A 21,943-nucleotide genomic window follows, 5' to 3' on the forward strand; every position below is an offset into this window, starting at 1 on the left:
TTGCGTTTTCAGATTGATGTAGATATTTTTGTAGGAAGTGTTTTCCCAGTCGTGTTTCAAGCCTTTGAGTTTGCAAAAGGACTTGAAGATGTCCGCATACATTTCGTTTGGAATTGGGGCATGCGGAATGCTGTTGGAGAACAGATGAGGATTAATGTGTCTCATTCTGTAACTCAAATTGAACATGGCCCATTCGTGCCAGATTTCGGTGGCGTCTTCTAGTGAGAAGAGGTGGCGAATTCTGTCGATGCGGCTTGTTTGAAATTTTGATTGGATGTCCACCATGTTGATGCCTCCATCTTTAACAGGAGGAAACGTCTTGCTTCTCTGGAGCTGTTCGAATGGTGAAGGATACCAGAGGAAGTCGAAGAGGATTTTGTTTAGTTCTTTGATGTGTTGTTTCGTTGGCATCAGCACTCTACTGAGATGCAAAGTGACGGGTACCAAGAGAGTGTTGATGATCGAGATCTTTCCATAGAGGGAGAGTCTTCGTGGTTTGTGGATGTTGGCGATCGTTTGAGTTTTTTTGATGGCGGTCTGCCAGTTCATCTTGTCAAGTTGTGTTTTGTTTGTGCCTAGCCAGATGCCCAGGATCTTGACGTTGTTCAAGATCGCAGCTTCTGGAAAGAGCTGCTGAGCTCTTTGGGCCAGGTCAGGTTTGGACGCCAGGATCTGGGTCTTTCCCTGGTTCACTTTCTGGCCGGACATCGTCTGGTAGATGGCTAGTTCTTTGTTGATTTCCTTGAGAGATGGAATGTCTCTTGTGATGAATGTGGTGTCGTCCGCATATTGCTGGATTTTGATTGTCAGCTTGGAAAAGCGAAAACCGTTGATCAGATGATTTTTCTCTATGCGTCGGGTGAGAACGTCAGCACAGATTATGAAATAGAGCATGCTGAGGGGACAACCCTGTCGTATGCCCCTTTTAACGTTTATTCGTTTTGTTAAAGCTCCATTGATTTCTATTTTGCTTTTTGTTTTGTGGTAAACTAATGACAGGTAATTCATCATTATTGGTTTTACTCCGAGTTTCTTCAAGATTCCATAGAGGAAGGAGTGACTAACTCTATCGAAAGCTTTTTCAAAGTCAGTTATCATGACGTACAAGTCCCTGTGTTGAGTTTGAGAAGCTTCCAGGGCAGCTTGTATATTCATTGTAACATGCTCTATTCTGCGGTTTGGCAGTCCACATTTCTGATTCGGACAAATCAGGTTTGTGATCATGGGTGTGAGTCTGTTGGAGAGGATTTTGCTCAAGATCTTGTAGTCTGTGTTGAGCAGAGAGATCGGTCTCCAATTTTTGAGCTTTTCTTTTTCACCTTTTTTAAAGATTAACTTCACTTTTGCTTCTCTCATTGAGGGAGTCATTGTTTTTCTCAAGTAGCAATTTGTAAGCATCTCTAGAATGTCGTGTTTCAGGAAATGCCAGCATTTTTGGTAGAATAATGATCCGAGACCATCTGATCCAGGTGCAGAATCCTTGTTAAGAGAATCGATGGCGGTTTTTACTTCTTTGAGACTGATCAGCTGTTCCGCTTGTTCAGCTGCGTCTTCCTCAATTTTGGCCTCTCCAAGAATGTTTAAGTAGTTGTTTTGTTCTTGAGAGTTTATGTTGTCTTTTACACCCCATAGGGAGTGGTAGAAGCTGTGTACTTCTTTGAGAATGTCTTCTTTCTTGGTGAGTGTTGTGTTGTTGGCGTCGTGTATCTCAGTGATAGAGGTACTTTTACAATTTTGTTCCTCTGCTTTGAAGAAGCTTTTAGATGGCTCTTCATCGCTAGTTGGGATAGTTCTGGATCTGATTTGCGATCCGACTGCTTTATAATCGTAGAAGTTGTTGATTTTCTCCAAGAATTCCGGGCGACGATTTTCCAGGACGTGGTCTGGATGAGCGTCCAGAGTGTGGAGCATATTTTTCGCTTGATTGTAATCTTCTCTACGCTTGAGTGCGACATCTTGCGAGAGTTCAATCAGTCGATTTTTCAACATTTTCTTGCCATGGTCCCACCTTATAAGCATGTCTGGTGGTTCTATTTGTGGTACGTTTATGGTCCAGTTTTCCCAAGCCGTTTCGAGCTCTGTTATGACGTGAGCATATTCTAATATGCTGTTATTGATTTTGTATGAATATTCACCCCATTTGGTGTGTTGTTGATATTTTAGATGAATTATTGGTAATGTGCAGTGGTCTGATGATGTGAAGTATTCATGTTTGATGTTATGATAATTTTCAAGTGCATGTTCATTTATGTATATTCTATCTATCCTGGTCTTACTGTTGTGGTTTTGGCGCGTGAACAGTCTTTTGTAAGGATATTCTTGTCTGAATATGTCTGTCAATTGGTTATGATGTATTAATGTTCTAAGTGCTGTTTTATCCGGTGTAGTGAAGAAAAATTGCGGCTTAGCAGTGTCCAACGGATCAAGGATCACGTTAAAATCACCAAGTAAGACCACATGTTGATGTTCATATTCCAGCATAGCCTCGGAGAGCAGTTCAAAGCATGACTTTCTCTCTCCGTTGGTCTGCGGAAGGTATGCATTGAATATGTTTATGTTATTTTTACCACATTTGATGTTGAGGTGATGTATTCGATTTTGTACTATTGTGTGATGTGTGATTTCGGACCTATCGTGTATGTCCTTCTTTACGATGAACATTGTCCCTGCATAGAAGGGGGTTCTATCAGGTTCTATGTTTGTATATGTTATGTAATTGTTATGTTGAGCCCACGTCTCGAGTTGATCGGTGGGGATTCTGTGTGTTTCCTGAATTGCCAGTACAGAGAGTCTGTGAGATGTAAAGAACTGTTTGACATCTCGCAATTTCTTGGATATTCCGTTGATGTTCATTGAGCCAACCTTGAGGTTGCCCAGTCCGGCGTCCGAATCGTCACTCTCCGTATCTGTGAACATGATTATAGATAGAGAAAAAGCAGATTAAAGTTTAAGAGTTTTGGACTAGACCGTGTAGTTGGATGGGACGCCGTCTGAGTCCGTGAGCTCATCCACCGAACTGAAGACATTTCGATGGAGAGGAGAGGTCCCGGTCAGTTCAGCCCGCGTAGACTCTCTCGAAGAAACGGACTCCGAGTCAGTTGACGAGTTGTCATTGTCAACTGAGACCGACGCATCCTTGGAGCTGGCGTGGGATGCGTCGTGGTCTCTGGGATTCGTCGTCCTGGGAGATGCTGGTTGGGCAATCGATCTCCGCTTTAGCAAGGGTTCTTTTGGAGTCGATGTCTTGGACTCTGTGTTGGACATGGGCTTATCCACTATCTCAGCATCTGATGAGAAGATGCTGCGCATGGAGGTTTTGGGGTTGTGTTTCCCTCCTTTGCCCACGGTGATAAAGCCATCGTCGCTCGTGGGGGGGTTCTTTCTCTTCCTACTCTTTTCCCTGAACTTTTCTCTTGCATTGCAACCAGGTTTGTGTCGGCCTGTTGATCGGCACACATGACAGGCGAGCTGCTGCCTGGTTGGCGACGAATCTGACACATACGTTTTTTTTGGTCTGGATGCAGCAAAACGCGGTCTGGACTTCTCGGCCTGTCTCGCAAGGAAAGCGGCCTCTGATCTTTGGCAGAAGAGTTCGTTGCTTCTGTTTATGGATTCTCTCGAGCGTCCCTGTTTCCTGGGTTGTCTAGGCGCCCGGTCTCGGGGTGGGTCGGCCTTGGACTCCCTGTCTCGAGGTGGGTTGGCCTGGGTCTTCTTCGGTTTCGTGGGGCACTTTGATGTTAGGTGTCCCCGGACTTTGCAAATCTGGCAGAGTGGCAAATGTCCTTCTCCAGGCTTGGTGATGGAGATCCATTCACCAAACATCTGCACCTTATCTGGGATGTTGGCGAGTTTAGTGTTCTGCAGGTACACATGCAGAAACTCGTTGCAGATGGTGGGGTGCTGCTTGTGTTTACCTTTAACCATCTGGTAAACATTTCCCCAGTTTGCTTGGCAAGCAAACTCATTAATTAAATCCAGATGCCACTCGTCTGGCACTGGATATAATGTGATCACGTCGCATGGTGGCATCGGTCGCCATACTTTGATCACGTAACCTACTTCCTTGTGTGAATAGGTCACGGGTGACTGATGGTCTAGCGCCAGCTGTTCCATCAGCACGGATTTGGTTTCGTTCTCAGAAGCTGAGAACGTGACGGTGAAAATGTGCTGCCGCAGGCTCTTGGCACGCACAGCTTTTAGCTCCTTTCCATACTTTGCAAGGAAGCCATCTTGCATAAAGAAACTGATGAAAGTGCTTACATCAAGCCAGGACTGGCTGGATGCTTGCACAACCAAGGTTCTTTGATATTTAAACTCGTTGGCCTTAGAGTCGCCCATGAGTATAGCTGGTGTTTAGTTTATGTTATTTTAAATATAAGAATTAACAAAGACTTACCAAAGTCCAAGCTTTTCAAGTTTTAAATTTTCCTTCTGAAGGAAAATTTAGCTAAATTCTGTCTTGACCACACCCTAAAAGCTGGTCACGTACTGTCTAGACTCGCTGTAGCTAACTGGCTATTCTCACCTGACCTACTTTCTACGTGGCAATCAGCTAATTCCCTTAAGGGGAAAAGGCTGACTCCAAAAAAAAATCTAGGGAGGGAAAAAAAGCTAACTACTCGCCTAGATCAGTGGTTCCCAGCAGGGGGCCACTGATCTAGCTGACTTAGGCTATTTTCTAAACTTTCTAGTTATTTATTTATCTAACTGACTTTAAAAAAAATCTAAAAAGGCTGGTAAAAGTTAGGCCGGTGTCGCTTTCACTCGCTCGCTCTAGCGAGGAAAGCAAGGCTTGCTGTTAGTCGCTTTTTGGCAGCAATGTTTCCAAAGCCACCAGTTCGCAATTAATCGTTCGCACTTTGAATAAGGCTCGTGAGACTTACCTTATTCAAATAGAATACTTTGGAGGGGTAAAAATGGTGTTATTAAGTTTGGGATGTAGGTATAAGTTTGCCAGCGCACAAAAAGCGTTAAGGAAGGCAGCACCGATCGGACGATTTTGCGTGACAACGACCGAGCTCCCTTCACTGTAGAGCGGCAATAATTTTTTTCTGTAATTCGTCGCATAAGACACCCTTCACCGGCTTCCTCCACAATCTTCTTCTTGAAACGAAAAACAAGAAGCCAATCTTCACAGCTTCCTCTTGTTGTCTTTCAGCAGGTCGTCCGTTACGCTTGGCTTGATTAAGCACCAGCTGGCGGCGAAGGCGTGACCGGCAGTGGCGGGCCAGGAGCCTGAAGGAATGGGCTGCGAAGTCGGTGGTTCGTTGCATTGAGTCGATCGTCTGACCAGAAAGCATTCCAACAGAGGAATAATGGGGGAGAGGGGAAGAATAAATACACATCGCCAAGTCGGATTGAATGAAAAAACAAGAGCCACAGCTCTGTTTTTTTTTTTTTTTTTTTTTTTTTTTTTTTTTTTTTTTTTTTTTTTTTTCGCGCAACGCTCAGAGTTCAAGATGGATACCACTACATCTTGCAGGTTTACAAATTGTCCATATGGAATGGATTTGTTTCCTGTCTCATCATTAGTGCGTCCGCTCCGGGAGCCGTCCACACACCCAAACACTCAGCAGGCACACCATACTTACATGGAAGATACCTACCAGGGAGGCGAGGGACTCACTACGACCGAAGGGACCCACCGCGGTAGATGGTAATCTGTGGATGTAAATGTTTGGTTAGTGGCTGCCTCAAGCTGATCTGCCTGTCTCAACTTTCCTCTTGCTGATCTTGGAGCAGTCTAGGAGATGGCGGGTCAAGCTCAAGAACTAGCGCATTTTGGTAGAGAGTTCATTTTAATTTTATTTGAAATTGTTTGTGTGTGTGTATCTTCTTGTTGCCCGCTTCAAGAAGGGCACCTGTTTGGAGAAAACGGGCCACCGCAGTCTGACACCTCATTTGGCGGAGATGCCAGAGAGGAGCGGCCAGAGGGAGGGTAGCTTTCGCTGACCCCAGAGTCGTCTTGGAATGGGCCGCTGCAATCCTGTCATCCCAGAGCGAGTGGGACAACGGAGAGGGACGGTTAAAGATCTCCCGCTGCAATCACTCTTCCGGCATCAGGCCGTTGCAGATGAGTGAGAGGGACGGGTTAAAGGTGGGTTGTTACGCCCTTGGCTGTCTAAACTTCTTCAAAGATGATCTACGACCGTACTGTGCTAGTGAGATCCACCGCTGCAATCAGTCATCCCTACCACCGAGGACGACTGAGAGGGCGGTTGAAGAGTGGATCTCGACTGTTTCTTCTTTCTTCTGACCGTAGGAGGAGGTTTGGAAGGAGTAGAAATGTCAGATGACAAAGGAATGTTATGCTTTTGTGTTATGTCTTTCGTTTTTGTCATGATCACCCACAGGGCTTGAGTGGTGGACCGTTTTGTGTCCTGTATATATGTGTCGCCTATGTCCAGAGATTTCTTCTTTTGGATGATGGTGTGCTTGGCGACATTCATCATGGTAAGAAGGATCAGGTTGTTCTTTTGTCCTCCAGGGAGTTGGTTGTAAAGGATCATGTCCTTTGTTATTTCTATGTCTTCCTTGGTTAGGTCAAGATATTGTTGTTTCAGGCGCTCCCATATTCTTTGTGCAAAGGAGCACTTGGTGAGGACGTGGGCCACATTGTCTTCTGGTTTTCTGCAGAATTTGCAGTTTGTTTTTCTGTCGGAATGTATTGATCTATTAAAATCTCCCCATTTGTATCCTCCATGTGCAATCCGAAAGGACATGGAGGATAGGTGAGGTGGAAGGAAGAGTTTGATTCCCTTGTTTTTCAGGAGGATCTCATTCCAAGGAATCTTCTTTCCGTTTTCATCAATCTTGTCAATTTTCTTTTCATTTTGCGTTTTCAGATTGATGTAGATATTTTTGTAGGAAGTATTTTCCCAGTCGTGTTTCAAGCCTTTGAGTTTGCAAAAGGACTTGAAGATGTCCGCATACATTTCGTTTGGAATTGGGGCATGCGGAATGCTGTTGGAGAACAGATGAGGATTAATGTGTCTCATTCTGTAACTCAAATTGAACATGGCCCATTCGTGCCAGATTTCGGTGGCGTCTTCTAGAGAGAAGAGATGGCGAATTCTGTCGATGCGGCTTGTTTGAAATTTTGATTGGATGTCCACCATGTTGATGCCTCCATCTTTGACAGGAGGAAACGTCTTGCTTCTCTGGAGCTGTTCGAATGGTGAGGGATACCAGAGGAAGTCGAAGAGGATTTTGTTTAGTTCTTTGATGTGTTGTTTCGTTGGCATCAGCACTCTACTGAGATGCAAAGTGACGGGTACCAAGAGAGTGTTGATGATCGAGATCTTTCCATAGAGGGAGAGTCTTCGTGGTTTGTGGATGTTGGCGATCGTTTGAGTTTTCTTGATGGCGGTCTGCCAGTTCATCTTATCAAGTTGTGTTTTGTTTGTGCCTAGCCAGATGCCCAGGATCTTGACGTTGTTCAAGATCGCAGCTTCTGGAAAGAGTTGCTGAGCTCTTTGGGCCAGGTCAGGTTTGGACGCCAGGATCTGGGTCTTTCCCTGGTTCACTTTCTGGCCGGACATCGTCTGATAGATGGCTAGTTCTTTGTTGATTTCCTTGAGAGATGGAATGTCTCTTGTGATGAAAGTGGTGTCGTCCGCATATTGCTGGATTTTGATTGTCAGCTTGGAAAAGCGAAAACCGTTGATCAGATGATTTTTCTCTATGCGTCGGGTGAGAACGTCAGCACAGATTATGAAATAGAGCATGCTGAGGGGACAACCCTGTCGTATGCCCCTTTTAACGTTTATTCGTTTTGTTAAAGCTCCATTGATTTCTATTTTGCTTTTTGTTTTGTGGTAAACTAATGACAGGTAATTCATCATTATTGGTTTTACTCCGAGTTTCTTCAAGATTCCATAGAGGAAGGAGTGACTAACTCTATCGAAAGCTTTTTCAAAGTCAGTTATCATGACGTACAAGTCCCTGTGTTGAGTTTGAGAAGCTTCCAGGGCAGCTTGTATATTCATTGTAACATGCTCTATTCTGCGGTTTGGCAGTCCACATTTCTGATTCGGACAAATCAGGTTTGTGATCATGGGTGTGAGTCTGTTGGAGAGGATTTTGCTCAAGATCTTGTAGTCTGTGTTGAGCAGAGAGATCGGTCTCCAATTTTTAAGCTTTTCTTTTTCACCTTTTTTAAAGATTAACTTCACTTTTGCTTCTCTCATTGAGGGAGTCATTGTTTTTCTCAAGTAGCAATTTGTAAGCATCTCTAGAATGTCGTGTTTCAGGAAATGCCAGCATTTTTGGTAGAATAATGAGCCGAGACCATCTGATCCAGGTGCAGAATCCTTGTTAAGAGAATCGATGGCGGTTTTTACTTCTTTGAGACTGATCAGCTGTTCCGCTTGTTCTGCTGCGTCTTCCTCAATTTTGGCCTCTCCAAGAATGTTTAAGTAGTTGTTTTGTTCTTGAGAGTTTATGTTGTCTTTTACACCCCATAGAGAGTGGTAGAAGCTGTGTACTTCTTTGAGAATGTCTTCTTTCTTGGTGAGTGTTGTGTTGTTTGCGTCGTGTATCTCAGTGATAGAGCTTTTTTTACAATTTTGTTCCTCTGCTTTGAAGAAGCTTTTAGATGGCTCTTCATCGCTAGTTGGGATAGTTCTGGATCTGATTTGCGATCCGACTGCTTTATAATCGTAGAAGTTGTTGACTTTCTCCAAGAATTCCGGGCGACGATCTTCCAGGACGTGGTCCGGATGAGCGTCCAGAGTGTGGAGCATATTTTTCGCTTGATTGTAATCTTCTCTACGCTTGAGTGCGACATCTTGCGAGAGTTCAATCAGTCGATTTTTCAACATTTTCTTGCCATGATCCCACCTTATAAGCATGTCTGGTGGTTCTATTTGTGGTACGTTTATGGTCCAGTTTTCCCAAGCCGTTTCGAGCTCTGTTATGACGTGAGCATATTCTAATATGCTGTTATTGATTTTGTATGAATATTCACCCCATTTGGTGTGTTGTTGATATTTTAGATGAATTATTGGTAATGTGCAGTGGTCTGATGATGTGAAGTATTCATGTTTGATGTTATGATAATTTTCAAGTGCATGTTCATTTATGTATATTCTATCTATCCTGGTCTTACTGTTGTGGTTTTGGCGCGTGAACAGTCTTTTGTAAGGATATTCTTGTCTGAATATGTCTGTCAATTGGTTATGATGTATTAATGTTCTAAGTGCTGTTTTATCCGGTGTAGTGAAGAAAAATTGCGGCTTAGCAGTGTCCAACGGATCAAGGATCACGTTAAAATCACCAAGTAAGACCACATGTTGATGTTCATATTCCAGCATAGCCTCGGAGAGCAGTTCAAAGCATGACTTTCTCTCTCCGTTGCTCTGCGGAAGGTATGCATTGAATATGTTTATGTTATTTTTACCACATTTGATGTTGAGGTGATGTATTCGATTTTGTACTATTGTGTGATGTGTGATTTCGGACCTATCGTGTATGTCCTTCTTTACGATGAACATTGTCCCTGCATAGAAGGGGGTTCTATCAGGTTCTATGTTTGTATATGTTATGTAATTGTTATGTTGAGCCCACGTCTCGAGTTGATCGGTGGGGATTCTGTGTGTTTCCTGAATTGCCAGTACAGAGAGTCTGTGAGATGTAGAGAACTGTTTGACATCTCGCAATTTCTTGGATATTCCGTTGATGTTCATTGAGCCAACCTTGAGGTTGCCCAGTCCGGCGTCCGAATCGTCACTCTCCGTATCTGTGAACATGATTATAGATAGAGAAAAAGCAGATTAAAGTTTAAGAGTTTTGGACTAGACCGTGTAGTTGGATGGGACGCCGTCTGAGTCCGTGAGCTCATCCACCGAACTGAAGACATTTCGATGGAGAGGAGAGGTCCCGGTCAGTTCAGCCCGCGTAGACTCTCTCGAAGAAACGGACTCCGAGTCAGTTGACGAGTTGTCATTGTCAACTGAGACCGACGCATCCTTGGAGCTGGCGTGGGATGCGTCGTGGTCTCTGGGATTCGTCGTCCTGGGAGATGCTGGTTGGGCAATCGATCTCCGCTTTAGCAAGGGTTCTTTTGGAGTCGATGTCTTGGACTCTGTGTTGGACATGGGCTTATCCACTATCTCAGCATCTGATGAGAAGATGCTGCGCATGGAGGTTTTGGGGTTGTGTTTCCCTCCTTTGCCCACGGTGATAAAGCCATCGTCGCTCGTGGGGGGGTTCTTTCTCTTCCTACTCTTTTCCCTGAACTTTTCTCTTGCATTGCAACCAGGTTTGTGTCGGCCTGTTGATCGGCACACATGACAGGCGAGCTGCTGCCTGGTTGGCGACGAATCTGACACATACGTTTTTTTTGGTCTGGATGCAGCAAAACGCGGTCTGGACTTCTCGGCCTGTCTCGCAAGGAAAGCGGCCTCTGATCTTTGGCAGAAGAGTTCGTTGCTTCTGTTTATGGATTCTCTCGAGCGTCCCTGTTTCCTGGGTTGTCTAGGCGCCCGGTCTCGGGGTGGGTCGGCCTTGGACTCCCGGTCTCGAGGTGGGTTGGCCTGGGTCTTCTTCGGTTTCGTGGGGCACTTTGATGTTAGGTGTCCCCGGACTTTGCAAATCTGGCAGAGTGGCAAATGTCCTTCTCCAGGCTTGGTGATGGAGATCCATTCACCAAACATCTGCACCTTATCTGGGATGTTGGCGAGTTTAGTGTTCTGCAGGTACACATGCAGAAACTCGTTGCAGATGGTGGGGTGCTGCTTGTGTTTACCTTTAACCATCTGGTAAACATTTCCCCAGTTTGCTTGGCAAGCAAACTCATTAATTAAATCCAGATGCCACTCGTCTGGCACTGGATATAATGTGATCACGTCGCATGGTGGCATCGGTCGCCATACTTTGATCACGTAACCTACTTCCTTGTGTGAATAGGTCACGGGTGACTGATGGTCTAGCGCCAGCTGTTCCATCAGCACGGATTTGGTTTCGTTCTCAGAAGCTGAGAACGTGACGGTGAAAATGTGCTGCCGCAGGCTCTTGGCACGCACAGCTTTTAGCTCCTTTCCATACTTTGCAAGGAAGCCATCTTGCATAAAGAAACTGATGAAAGTGCTTACATCAAGCCAGGACTGGCTGGATGCTTGCACAACCAAGGTTCTTTGATATTTAAACTCGTTGGCCTTAGAGTCGCCCATGAGTATAGCTGGTGTTTAGTTTATGTTATTTTAAATATAAGAATTAACAAAGACTTACCAAAGTCCAAGCTTTTCAAGTTTTAAATTTTCCTTCTGAAGGAAAATTTAGCTAAATTCTGTCTTGACCACACCCTAAAAGCTGGTCACGTACTGTCTAGACTCGCTGTAGCTAACTGGCTATTCTCACCTGACCTACTTTCTACGTGGCAATCAGCTAATTCCCTTAAGGGGAAAAGGCTGACTCCAAAAAAAATTCTAGGGAGGGAAAAAAAGCTAACTACTCGCCTAGATCAGTGGTTCCCAGCAGGGGGCCACTGATCTAGCTGACTTAGGCTATTTTCTAAACTTTCTAGTTATTTATTTATCTAACTGACTTTAAAAAAAATCTAAAAAGGCTGGTAAAAGTTAGGCCGGTGTCGCTTTCACTCGCTCGCTCTAGCGAGGAAAGCAAGGCTTGCTGTTAGTCGCTTTTTGGCAGCAATGTTTCCAAAGCCACCAGTTCGCAATTAATCGTTCGCACTTTGAATAAGGCTCGTGAGACTTACCTTATTCAAATAGAATACTTTGGAGGGGTAAAAATGGTGTTATTAAGTTTGGGATGTAGGTATAAGTTTGCCAGCGCACAAAAAGCGTTAAGGAAGGCAGCACCGATCGGACGATTTTGCGTGACAACGACCGAGCTCCCTTCACTGTAGAGCGGCAATAATTTTTTTCTGTAATTCGTCGCATAAGACACCCTTCACCGGCTTCCTCCACAATCTTCTTCTTGAAACGAAAAACAAGAAGCCAATCTTCACAGCTTCCTCTTGTTGTCTTTCAGCAGGTCGTCCGTTACGCTTGGCTTGATTAAGCACCAGCTGGCGGCGAAGGCGTGACCGGCAGTGGCGGGCCAGGAGCCTGAAGGAATGGGCTGCGAAGTCGGTGGTTCGTTGCATTGAGTCGATCGTCTGACCAGAAAGCATTCCAACAGAGGAATAATGGGGGAGAGGGGAAGAATAAATACACATCGCCAAGTCGGATTGAATGAAAAAACAAGAGCCACAGCTCTGAGACTTACCTTATTCAAATAGAATACTTTGGAGGGGTAAAAATGGTGTTATTAAGTTTGGGATGTAGGTATAAGTTTGCCAGCGCACAAAAAGCGTTAAGGAAGGCAGCACCGATCGGACGATTTTGCGTGACAACGACCGAGCTCCCTTCACTGTAGAGCGGCAATAATTTTTTTCTGTAATTCGTCGCATAAGACACCCTTCACCGGCTTCCTCCACAATCTTCTTCTTGAAACGAAAAACAAGAAGCCAATCTTCACAGCTTCCTCTTGTTGTCTTTCAGCAGGTCGTCCGTTACGCTTGGCTTGATTAAGCACCAGCTGGCGGCGAAGGCGTGACCGGCAGTGGCGGGCCAGGAGCCTGAAGGAATGGGCTGCGAAGTCGGTGGTTCGTTGCATTGAGTCGATCGTCTGACCAGAAAGCATTCCAACAGAGGAATAATGGGGGAGAGGGGAAGAATAAATACACATCGCCAAGTCGGATTGAATGAAAAAACAAGAGCCACAGCTCTGAGACTTACCTTATTCAAATAGAATACTTTGGAGGGGTAAAAATGGTGTTATTAAGTTTGGGATGTAGGTATAAGTTTGCCAGCGCACAAAAAGCGTTAAGGAAGGCAGCACCGATCGGACGATTTTGCGTGACAACGACCGAGCTCCCTTCACTGTAGAGCGGCAATAATTTTTTTCTGTAATTCGTCGCATAAGACACCCTTCACCGGCTTCCTCCACAATCTTCTTCTTGAAACGAAAAACAAGAAGCCAATCTTCACAGCTTCCTCTTGTTGTCTTTCAGCAGGTCGTCCGTTACGCTTGGCTTGATTAAGCACCAGCTGGCGGCGAAGGCGTGACCGGCAGTGGCGGGCCAGGAGCCTGAAGGAATGGGCTGCGAAGTCGGTGGTTCGTTGCATTGAGTCGATCGTCTGACCAGAAAGCATTCCAACAGAGGAATAATGGGGGAGAGGGGAAGAATAAATACACATCGCCAAGTCGGATTGAATGAAAAAACAAGAGCCACAGCTCTGAGACTTACCTTATTCAAATAGAATACTTTGGAGGGGTAAAAATGGTGTTATTAAGTTTGGGATGTAGGTATAAGTTTGCCAGCGCACAAAAAGCGTTAAGGAAGGCAGCACCGATCGGACGATTTTGCGTGACAACGACCGAGCTCCCTTCACTGTAGAGCGGCAATAATTTTTTTCTGTAATTCGTCGCATAAGACACCCTTCACCGGCTTCCTCCACAATCTTCTTCTTGAAACGAAAAACAAGAAGCCAATCTTCACAGCTTCCTCTTGTTGTCTTTCAGCAGGTCGTCCGTTACGCTTGGCTTGATTAAGCACCAGCTGGCGGCGAAGGCGTGACCGGCAGTGGCGGGCCAGGAGCCTGAAGGAATGGGCTGCGAAGTCGGTGGTTCGTTGCATTGAGTCGATCGTCTGACCAGAAAGCATTCCAACAGAGGAATAATGGGGGAGAGGGGAAGAATAAATACACATCGCCAAGTCGGATTGAATGAAAAAACAAGAGCCACAGCTCTGAGACTTACCTTATTCAAATAGAATACTTTGGAGGGGTAAAAATGGTGTTATTAAGTTTGGGATGTAGGTATAAGTTTGCCAGCGCACAAAAAGCGTTAAGGAAGGCAGCACCGATCGGACGATTTTGCGTGACAACGACCGAGCTCCCTTCACTGTAGAGCGGCAATAATTTTTTTCTGTAATTCGTCGCATAAGACACCCTTCACCGGCTTCCTCCACAATCTTCTTCTTGAAACGAAAAACAAGAAGCCAATCTTCACAGCTTCCTCTTGTTGTCTTTCAGCAGGTCGTCCGTTACGCTTGGCTTGATTAAGCACCAGCTGGCGGCGAAGGCGTGACCGGCAGTGGCGGGCCAGGAGCCTGAAGGAATGGGCTGCGAAGTCGGTGGTTCGTTGCATTGAGTCGATCGTCTGACCAGAAAGCATTCCAACAGAGGAATAATGGGGGAGAGGGGAAGAATAAATACACATCGCCAAGTCGGATTGAATGAAAAAACAAGAGCCACAGCTCTGTTTTTTTTTTTTTTTTTTTTTTTTTTTTTTTTTTTTTTTTTTTTTCTTTTCTTTTTCGCGCAACGCTCAGAGTTCAAGATGGATACCACTACATCTTGCAGGTTTACAAATTGTCCATATGGAATGGATTTGTTTCCTGTCTCATCATTAGTGCGTCCGCTCCGGGAGCCGTCCACACACCCAAACACTCAGCAGGCACACCATACTTACATGGAAGATACCTACCAGGGAGGCGGGGGACTCACTACGACCGAAGGGACCCACCGCGGTAGATGGTAATCTGTGGATGTAAATGTTTGGTTAGTGGCTGCCTCAAGCTGATCTGCCTGTCTCAACTTTCCTCTTGCTGATCTTGGAGCAGTCTAGGAGATGGCGGGTCAAGCTCAAGAACTAGCGCATTTTGGTAGAGAGTTCATTTTAATTTTATTTGAAATTGTTTGTGTGTGTGTATCTTCTTGTTGCCCGCTTCAAGAAGGGCACCTGTTTGGAGAAAACGGGCCACCGCAGTCTGACACCTCATTTGGCGGAGATGCCAGAGAGGAGCGGCCAGAGGGAGGGTAGCTTTCGCTGACCCCAGAGTCGTCTTGGAATGGGCCGCTGCAATCCTGTCATCCCAGAGCGAGTGGGACAACGGAGAGGGACGGTTAAAGATCTCCCGCTGCAATCACTCTTCCGGCATCAGGCCGTTGCAGATGAGTGAGAGGGACGGGTTAAAGGTGGGTTGTTACGCCCTTGGCTGTCTAAACTTCTTCAAAGATGATCTACGACCGTACTGTGCTAGTGAGACCCACCGCTGCAATCAGTCATCCCTACCACCGAGGACGACTGAGAGGGCGGTTGAAGAGTGGATCTCGACTGTTTCTTCTTTCTTCTGACCGTAGGAGGAGGTTTGGAAGGAGTAGAAATGTCAGATGACAAAGGAATGTTATGTTTTTGTGTTATGTCTTTCGTTTTTGTCATGATCACCCACAGGGCTTGAGTGGTGGACCGTTTTGTGTCCTGTATATATGTGTCGCCTATGTCCAGAGATTTCTTCTTTTGGATGATGGTGTGCTTGGCGACATTCATCATGGTAAGAAGGATCAGGTTGTTCTTTTGTCCTCCAGGGAGTTGGTTGTAAAGGATCATGTCCTTTGTTATTTCTATGTCTTCCTTGGTTAGGTCAAGATATTGTTGTTTCAGGCGCTCCCATATTCCTTGTGCAAAGGAGCACTTGGTGAGGACGTGGGCCACATTGTCTTCTGGTTTTCTGCAGAATTTGCAGTTTGTTTTTCTGTCGGAATGTATTGATCTATTAAAATCTCCCCATTTGTATCCTCCATGTGCAATCCGAAAGGACATGGAGGATAGGTGAGGTGGAAGGAAGAGTTTGATTCCCTTGTTTTTCAGGAGGATCTCATTCCAAGGAATCTTCTTTCCGTTTTCATCAATCTTGTCAATTTTCTTTTCATTTTGCGTTTTCAGATTGATGTAGATATTTTTGTAAGAAGTATTTTCCCAGTCGTGTTTCAAGCCTTTGAGTTTGCAAAAGGACTTGAAGATGTCCGCATACATTTCGTTTGGAATTGGGGCATGCGGAATGCTGTTGGAGAACAGATGAGGATTAATGTGTCTCATTCTGTAACTCAAATTGAACATGGCCCATTCGTGCCAGATTTCGGTGGCGTCTTCTAGAGAGAAGAGATGGCGAATTCTGTCGATGCGGCTTGTTTGAAATTTTGATTGGATGTCCACCATGTTGATGCCTCCATCTTTGACAGGTGGAAACGTCTTGCTTCTCTGGAGCTGTTCGAATGGTGAAGGATACCAGAGGAAGTCGAAGAGGATTTTGTTTAGTTCTTTGATGTGTTGTTTCGTTGGCATCAGCACTCTACTGAGATGCAAAGTGACGGGTACCAAGAGAGTGTTGATGATCGAGATCTTTCCATAGAGGGAGAGTCTTCGTGGTTTGTGGATGTTGGCGATCGTTTGAGTTTTCTTGATGGCGGTCTGCCAGTTCATCTTGTCAAGTTGTGTTTTGTTTGTGCCTAGCCAGATGCCCAGGATCTTGACGTTGTTCAAGATCGCAGCTTCTGGAAAGAGTTGCTGAGCTCTTTGGGCCAGGTCAGGTTTGGACGCCAGGATCTGGGTCTTTCCCTGGTTCACTTTCTGGCCGGACATCGTCTGATAGATGGCTAGTTCTTTGTTGATTTCCTTGAGAGATGGAATGTCTCTTGTGATGAAAGTGGTGTCGTCCGCATATTGCTGGATTTTGATTGTCAGCTTGGAAAAGCGAAAACCGTTGATCAGATGATTTTTCTCTATGCGTCGGGTGAGAACGTCAGCACAGATTATGAAATAGAGCATGCTGAGGGGACAACCCTGTCGTATGCCCCTTTTAACGTTTATTCGTTTTGTTAAAGCTCCATTGATTTCTATTTTGCTTTTTGTTTTGTGGTAAACTAATGACAGGTAATTCATCATTATTGGTTTTACTCCGATTTTCTTCAAGATTCCATAGAGGAAGGAGTGACTAACTCTATCGAAAGCTTTTTCAAAGTCAGTTATCATGACGTACAAGTCCCTGTGTTGTGTTTGAGAAGCTTCCAGGGCAGCTTGTATATTCATTGTAACATGCTCTATTCTGCGGTTTGGCAGTCCACATTTCTGATTCGGACAAATCAGGTTTGTGATCATGGGTGTGAGTCTGTTGGAGAGGATTTTACTCAGGATCTTGTAATCAGTATTGAGTAGAGAGATCGGTCTCCAATTTTTGAGCTTTTCTTTTTCACCTTTTTTAAAGATTAACTTCACTTTTGCTTCTCTCATTGAGGGAGTCATTGTTTTTCTCAAGTAGCAATTTGTAAGCATCTCTAGAATGTCGTGTTTCAGGAAATGCCAGCATTTTTGGTAGAATAATGAGCCGAGACCATCTGATCCAGGTGCAGAATCCTTGTTAAGAGAATCGATGGCGGTTTTTACTTCTTTTAGAGTTATGAGCTGTTCTGCTTGTTCAGCTTTGTCTTCTTCAATTTTGGCCTCTCCCAGAATGTTTAGGTAACTGTTCTGTTCTTGAGGGTTGATGTGGTCTTCTATGCCCCATAGGGAGTGGTAGAAGCTGTGTACTTCTTTGAGAATGTCTTCTTTCTTGGTGAGAGTTGTGTTGTTTGTGTCGTGTATCTCAGTAATAGAGCTACTTTTACAATTTTGTTCCTCTGCTTTGAAGAAGCTTTTGGAGGGCTCTTCATCGCTTGTTGGAGTTGTTCTGGATCTGATTTGAGATCCGATTGCTTTATAATCGTAGAAATTTTGGATTTTCTCCAAGAATTCCGGTCGACGTTCTTCCAAGACGTGGTTTGGATGAGCGTCCAGATTTAGGAGCATGCTTTTGGCCTGATTGTAATCTTCTCTACGCTTGAGTGCGACATCTTGCGAGAGTTCGATCAGTCGATTTTTCAACATTTTCTTGCCATGATCCCACCTTATAAGCATGTCTGGTGGTTCTATTTGTGGTACGTTTATGGTCCAGTTTTCCCAAGCCGTTTCGAGCTCTGTTATGACGTGAGCATATTCTAATATGCTGTTATTGATTTTGTATGAATATTCACCCCATTTGGTGTGTTGTTGATATTTTAGATGAATTATTGGTAGTGTGCAGTGGTCTGATGATGTGAAGTATTCATGTTTGATGTTATGATAATTTTCAAGTGCATGTTCATTTATGTATATTCTATCTATCCTGGTCTTACTGTTGTGGTTTTGGCGCGTGAACAGTCTTTTGTAAGGATATTCTTGTCTGAATATGTCTGTCAATTGGTTATGATGTATTAATGTTCTAAGTGCTGTTTTATCCGGTGTAGTGAAGAAAAATTGCGGCTTAGCAGTGTCCAACGGATCAAGGATCACGTTAAAATCACCAAGTAAGACCACATGTTGATGTTCATATTCCAGCATAGCCTCGGAGAGCAGTTCAAAGCATGACTTTCTCTCTCCGTTGCTCTGCGGAAGGTATGCATTGAATATGTTTATGTTATTTTTACCACATTTGATGTTGAGGTGATGTATTCGATTTTGTACTATTGTGTGATGTGTGATTTCGGACCTATCGTGTATGTCCTTCTTTACGATGAACATTGTCCCTGCATAGAAGGGGGTTCTATCAGGTTCTATGTTTGTATATGTTATGTAATTGTTATGTTGAGCCCACGTCTCGAGTTGATCGGTGGGGATTCTGTGTGTTTCCTGAATTGCCAGTACAGAGAGTCTGTGAGATGTAGAGAACTGTTTGACATCTCGCAATTTCTTGGATATTCCGTTGATGTTCATTGAGCCAACCTTGAGGTTGCCCAGTCCGGCGTCCGAATCGTCACTCTCCGTATCTGTGAACATGATTATAGATAGAGAAAAAGCAGATTAAAGTTTAAGAGTTTTGGACTAGACCGTGTAGTTGGATGGGACGCCGTCTGAGTCCGTGAGCTCATCCACCGAACTGAAGACATTTCGATGGAGAGGAGAGGTCCCGGTCAGTTCAGCCCGCGTAGACTCTCTCGAAGAAACGGACTCCGAGTCAGTTGACGAGTTGTCATTGTCAACTGAGACCGACGCATCCTTGGAGCTGGCGTGGGATGCGTCGTGGTCTCTGGGATTCGTCGTCCTGGGAGATGCTGGTTGGGCAATCGATCTCCGCTTTAGCAAGGGTTCTTTTGGAGTCGATGTCTTGGACTCTGTGTTGGACATGGGCTTATCCACTATCTCAGCATCTGATGAGAAGATGCTGCGCATGGAGGTTTTGGGGTTGTGTTTCCCTCCTTTGCCCACGGTGATAAAGCCATCGTCGCTCGTGGGGGGGTTCTTTCTCTTCCTACTCTTTTCCCTGAACTTTTCTCTTGCATTGCAACCAGGTTTGTGTCGGCCTGTTGATCGGCACACATGACAGGCGAGCTGCTGCCTGGTTGGCGACGAATCTGACACATACGTTTTTTTTGGTCTGGATGCAGCAAAACGCGGTCTGGACTTCTCGGCCTGTCTCGCAAGGAAAGCGGCCTCTGATCTTTGGCAGAAGAGTTCGTTGCTTCTGTTTATGGATTCTCTCGAGCGTCCCTGTTTCCTGGGTTGTCTAGGCGCCCGGTCTCGGGGTGGGTCGGCCTTGGACTCCCGGTCTCGAGGTGGGTTGGCCTGGGTCTTCTTCGGTTTCGTGGGGCACTTTGATGTTAGGTGTCCCCGGACTTTGCAAATCTGGCAGAGTGGCAAATGTCCTTCTCCAGGCTTGGTGATGGAGATCCATTCACCAAACATCTGCACCTTATCTGGGATGTTGGCGAGTTTAGTGTTCTGCAGGTACACATGCAGAAACTCGTTGCAGATGGTGGGGTGCTGCTTGTGTTTACCTTTAACCATCTGGTAAACATTTCCCCAGTTTGCTTGGCAAGCAAACTCATTAATTAAATCCAGATGCCACTCGTCTGGCACTGGATATAATGTGATCACGTCGCATGGTGGCATCGGTCGCCATACTTTGATCACGTAACCTACTTCCTTGTGTGAATAGGTCACGGGTGACTGATGGTCTAGCGCCAGCTGTTCCATCAGCACGGATTTGGTTTCGTTCTCAGAAGCTGAGAACGTGACGGTGAAAATGTGCTGCCGCAGGCTCTTGGCACGCACAGCTTTTAGCTCCTTTCCATACTTTGCAAGGAAGCCATCTTGCATAAAGAAACTGATGAAAGTGCTTACATCAAGCCAGGACTGGCTGGATGCTTGCACAACCAAGGTTCTTTGATATTTAAACTCGTTGGCCTTAGAGTCGCCCATGAGTATAGCTGGTGTTTAGTTTATGTTATTTTAAATATAAGAATTAACAAAGACTTACCAAAGTCCAAGCTTTTCAAGTTTTAAATTTTCCTTCTGAAGGAAAATTTAGCTAAATTCTGTCTTGACCACACCCTAAAAGCTGGTCACGTACTGTCTAGACTCGCTGTAGCTAACTGGCTATTCTCACCTGACCTACTTTCTACGTGGCAATCAGCTAATTCCCTTAAGGGGAAAAGGCTGACTCCAAAAAAAATTCTAGGGAGGGAAAAAAAGCTAACTACTCGCCTAGATCAGTGGTTCCCAGCAGGGGGCCACTGATCTAGCTGACTTAGGCTATTTTCTAAACTTTCTAGTTATTTATTTATCTAACTGACTTTAAAAAAAATCTAAAAAGGCTGGTAAAAGTTAGGCCGGTGTCGCTTTCACTCGCTCGCTCTAGCGAGGAAAGCAAGGCTTGCTGTTAGTCGCTTTTTGGCAGCAATGTTTCCAAAGCCACCAGTTCGCAATTAATCGTTCGCACTTTGAATAAGGCTCGTGAGACTTACCTTATTCAAATAGAATACTTTGGAGGGGTAAAAATGGTGTTATTAAGTTTGGGATGTAGGTATAAGTTTGCCAGCGCACAAAAAGCGTTAAGGAAGGCAGCACCGATCGGACGATTTTGCGTGACAACGACCGAGCTCCCTTCACTGTAGAGCGGCAATAATTTTTTTCTGTAATTCGTCGCATAAGACACCCTTCACCGGCTTCCTCCACAATCTTCTTCTTGAAACGAAAAACAAGAAGCCAATCTTCACAGCTTCCTCTTGTTGTCTTTCAGCAGGTCGTCCGTTACGCTTGGCTTGATTAAGCACCAGCTGGCGGCGAAGGCGTGACCGGCAGTGGCGGGCCAGGAGCCTGAAGGAATGGGCTGCGAAGTCGGTGGTTCGTTGCATTGAGTCGATCGTCTGACCAGAAAGCATTCCAACAGAGGAATAATGGGGGAGAGGGGAAGAATAAATACACATCGCCAAGTCGGATTGAATGAAAAAACAAGAGCCACAGCTCTGTTTTTTTTTTTTTTTTTTTTTTTTTTTTTTTTTTTTTTTTTTATTATCGCGCAACGCTCAGAGTTCAAGATGGATACCACTACATCTTGCAGGTTTACAAATTGTCCATATGGAATGGATTTGTTTCCTGTCTCATCATTAGTGCGTCCGCTCCGGGAGCCGTCCACACACCCAAACACTCAGCAGGCACACCATACTTACATGGAAGATACCTACCAGGGAGGCGAGGGACTCACTACGACCGAAGGGACCCACCGCGGTAGATGGTAATCTGTGGATGTAAATGTTTGGTTAGTGGCTGCCTCAAGCTGATCTGCCTGTCTCGACTTTCCTCTTGCTGATCTTGGAGCAGACTAGGAGATGGCGGGTCAAGCTCAAGAACTAGCGCGTTTTGTCAAAGAGTTAATTTTAATTTTATTTGTAATTGTTTATGTGTGTGTATCTTCTTGTTGCCCGCTTCAAGAAGGGCACCTGTTTGGAGGAAACGGGCCGCTGCAGTCTGACACCTCATTTGGCGGAGATGCCAGAGAGGAGCGGCCAGAAGGAGGGTAGCTTTCGCTGACCCTAGAGTCGTCTTGGGATGGGCCGCTGCAATCCTGTCATCCCAGAGCGAGTGGGACAACGGAGAGGGACGGTTAAAGATCTCCCGCTGCAATCACTCTTCCGGCATCAGGCCGTTGCAGATGAGTGAGAGGGACGGGTTAAAGGTGGGTTGTTACGCCCTTGGCTGTCTAAACTTCTTCAAAGATGATCTACGACCGTACTGTGCTAGTGAGATCCACCGCTGCAATCAGTCATCCCTACCACCGAGGACGACTGAGAGGGCGGTTGAAGAG

Source organism: Aplidium turbinatum, chromosome 2, assembly GCF_918807975.1.
Source record: "Aplidium turbinatum chromosome 2, kaAplTurb1.1, whole genome shotgun sequence".
In the NCBI taxonomy this organism is placed as follows: domain Eukaryota; kingdom Metazoa; phylum Chordata; class Ascidiacea; order Aplousobranchia; family Polyclinidae; genus Aplidium; species Aplidium turbinatum.